The sequence below is a fragment of the Lygodium microphyllum genome, chromosome 19 (assembly GCF_053477565.2).
Source record: "Lygodium microphyllum isolate KBCC chromosome 19, Lygodium_microphyllum_v1.1.10, whole genome shotgun sequence".
In the NCBI taxonomy this organism is placed as follows: Eukaryota; Viridiplantae; Streptophyta; class Polypodiopsida; order Schizaeales; family Lygodiaceae; genus Lygodium; species Lygodium microphyllum.
Window position 1 is genome coordinate 45,819,380 of NC_141153.1, and position 3,616 is coordinate 45,822,995.

General features: G+C 43.5%; 1 pseudogene; it reads left to right on the plus strand.

Annotated features, from left to right (window-relative positions):
- The first annotated feature begins 1,960 nt into the window (after window positions 1-1,960).
- On the plus strand, window positions 1,961-3,266 carry LOC148019820 (protein CfxQ homolog; annotated as a pseudogene).
- The last annotated feature ends 350 nt before the right edge of the window (window positions 3,267-3,616 follow it).

Genomic DNA, 3,616 nt, shown 5'->3' on the forward strand with positions numbered 1-3,616 from the left:
CATGCGCTCGATAAGTAAGTCCATCTTGGCCATCATCTCGAAATGAGGCTGATCTTGGCAGGTTTCCATCTCCCCATGGCATTGTTCCAACTCTCGATGCCGGTTGGCATGACAAGTCTGATGTTGGCATAGAGTACGGTTAAGCATAGCCAAGCGGTCCATCTCGGGGGCACCATCTTCAAACATGTCTTCACGATCCTCTTGGGCTGAGCTAGGATCATTCATTGAGGGCACGGGAGTCCCTTATTTCATGCTGGAAGTCCTCTTGGGCCTTTGCTTTTCCCTTGTGGCCTACCATCCTAAGTGCAGTCCACTAGACCCCTTGTTACAGAAATGGCAATATCTTGAGCTAGGAAGCTCCGATCGCCAAAATTTATGATTCAAATTAAATCTCTCAATCCCCTCTACAAGGCTATGTAAAAATATCTATGAGAGCAAATGATCAGGGCTTTTCTGTAATTGAATTTTGTGGGCTGACTGTGTAGGACTGCTGCCTGTCCTACAATACCTTTGAGCACAAAATTGGGCATATCTCCCAAACCGGGCGGAGTAGGGAAATTTTTGGCTCAAACCAAAGGGAACGATGCCCTCTTTGAATCGAGATATGGAGTCTGTGCTCAATCACACAAGAAGGCTTTGTTGTAATTGATTTTTGTGGGCTGACTATGTAGGACTGCATCCTGTCCCACAATACCTCTGAGCACAAAATTGGGCGCATCTCCCAAACCGTAGGGCGGAGTGGGGAGATTTTTGGCTCAGACTCAAGGGAACAATGCCTTCTTTGAATTGAGCTATGGGGTCTGCGCTCAGTCACACAAGAAGGCTTTTCTGTAATTGACTTTTGCGGGCTGACTATGTGGGACTGAGTGTCTGCAACACCCTATAAGAACTCCTTCAATGAGCATACATTATCCCGATGATGAGGTTCTTATTCCAAGACATCCTAGGCCTAATGGTGGTTCTCAATTCCACATAGAGCCATACATCATTTGTATCAGTAGTTTTCTTGCTGAGACCATTTCTTGACTGCATATCCTGCCCATCATTGCATACATCCACCATACATTTCCAAGTGATACATCTCATTACCAATACATCTACAAGGTTGTGGAACGTAAATGATCGGGCTCGGGCTATTCATTCAAGTGTACCTGCACTTGCAAGAAATTTTGGGCTCCAGATCACCGGGAGGTGGGCAAAGTTCCCCCCGGGCCAGGTTGTGCACCCCTTCAAGGTCTTAATTGGGAGGGGGCTTCAGGGTTTCCTCTTTTGCTCCCAACTGCCTGGTCTATGAATACATGGCAGGGATTTTTAATTCAAGAAATCAGCATGCTATGCAATTTCAATTCAAGAGTTGGGCTTTTCATGAGATGCATGACCAATAAGGAAATGTGATAGGGGAAGGGGTTACCTCTGCAATTAGTGACTCACTGATTGCATGACTTACCCTTCTTACAAATTTCTTTATTATCAGTCAAGAATCAAGACAAGAGTACGGTTAAGGATTAGAGTAAAATCTTGATCAATGGGGAAAGAAATTTAAAGAGCATTCAACCATGCATGCATTTCAACAGTGTGGAATGGGGATGGGAATTCAATTGGCACTCTCAAGCTTCAAGAAGGCATGCAATTCTTCCATGTCTCTCATCAAGTGGCTGAGCTCAACAATTGGATGTAAAAGAGAGAGCAAGAACCGATTGACATACCTTATTCAAGCTCGGGGAAGAGTTAATGGCTGCCCTCTCCAAGAAATTTGTGGTTGCCCTTCTTCTTGTAGCCTGTGGTTGTATGGGGGCCCTCAATGTCGTGTATCTTCACTTGTTGAAGCTTGTGGCTGCTTGATGCTTCAACTGATGAGAGAGTTTTTCCTACCACATATGGAGAGCTTTTCCCTCCTCTTGGGACTCACTGCGTGAAGATTATAGAGTTTCAAACCAATAGTGAAGGAGCTAGAAAAGAGATGTTTCATCTTGGTGCATTTTTGACAGTTCCTGTAAGCCCCTTGTAGATCAAGATTGCAATCTGGTTGCAAGGATTCTTGAGGCAGACAAGAATCCTTTGTCCCTTAGCTCAGAATGCAAGTGGACCGTGCTTGCACCTGGTAAAGGCCCTTCCACCTTTGGAAATAGAGGCAAGAAATATATATGGAGAAATAGCATTGCATCTGGCATCCAAGAATGATTGTACTGAAGCTGTAAAGCTTTTACTTGAGCACAAGGCTAATTTGGAGGTAAAAGCGAGTGATGCTATGACATCACTTCACCTTGTAGTTTGGTTCTCTATAAAAAATGAAGATTATTCCACTGTAGAGACTTTATTGAAGTATCATGCTGATGCAAGTGTTACAAACAATGAGGGGAAAACACCCTTGGGTCGCCTCACAAAAAGTCCAAGCCACCAAAAGCTATATTCTTTGTTACAAGATCATCTCGACCAACAGTTGAAAGATAAGGCCTTGAAAGCTTGTAAAAGCTCTCAAAAAAAGATGGAGGCCCTTGAAGCTGAGTTGCAAGAAGTTGTTGGTTTTCATGGTTTGAAGTCACAATTGAGAAAATGGGCTAAAGGAATGCTCTTAGATGAAAGACGAAAAGCAATGGGATTGAGAGTTGCTATTAGAAGATCTCCACATAGGGCCTTTTTAGGGAACCTTAGAACAGAAAAGACTATGGTTGCATGGATATTGGGTAAATTGTTGCACATGGTGGGTGTCTTGCCAACTGACAAGGTCGTGGAAGTACAACACAGATCTCGTGGGTGAATTTGTTGGGCACACGTCCTAGAACAAGAAAAAAGATCCAAGAAGCTGAAGGTGGGATACTATTTGTTGATGAGGCATACAAGCTAATGCCTTTACAAAAGTCTGATGACAAGGATTATGGCTTAGAGGCCCTTGAAGAGATAATGCTTGTGATGGATAATGGCTTAGTGGTAGTTATATTTGAAAGCTACGCAGAGCCTATGAAATGTGTCATCAGCTGTAATGAAGGCTTTTCAAGAAGGGTTACCAAGTTTTTTTTAACTTTGATAATTTCAATACAGAGGACCTTGCAGAGATCACTCATGTGAAAATGAACCATCTGAACGTAGAGAGCTTAATGTATGGTTTCCAACTGCATGAAACTTGCATGATCAAAGCCATTTCTCAAATTTTGGATGTGGAAACCATAGAGCAGCAAGCGGATCGTGCTTGCGCTGGTAAAGGCCCTTCCTCCTTTGGCAATTCAAACTTTCTAGTGCCCTATCTCTTCATGCTAGAGTATTTATGATCTCAAGCTTTCAGCTCCACGTACTGCTGCAAATTGGGAAGGTAAAGCATATAGAGATCCACAAGCTATTCTTAGATCGAGAGCTCCTCATATGACTGGAGTAAAGCCTCGAAAGGCTTATCACATTCCATTTTTTACCCTACAGGTATCGCACCCTGTGTTGATGGGCTGGACAACGCAAACTCAGGGGCGCTTACTGCTGAGGGCCACGTGGAAAAAAAAACAAGGTAAAGTGGTGCTCAAGGTCAAGGTAATCAAGCTACACAAGCCTTAGAAGCCATGGCAAGTTTAGGTGTGAGCTATGAAGATCCTTGGCTGCATATTTTCATGGAAGCCAGAAAGAGAAAGCT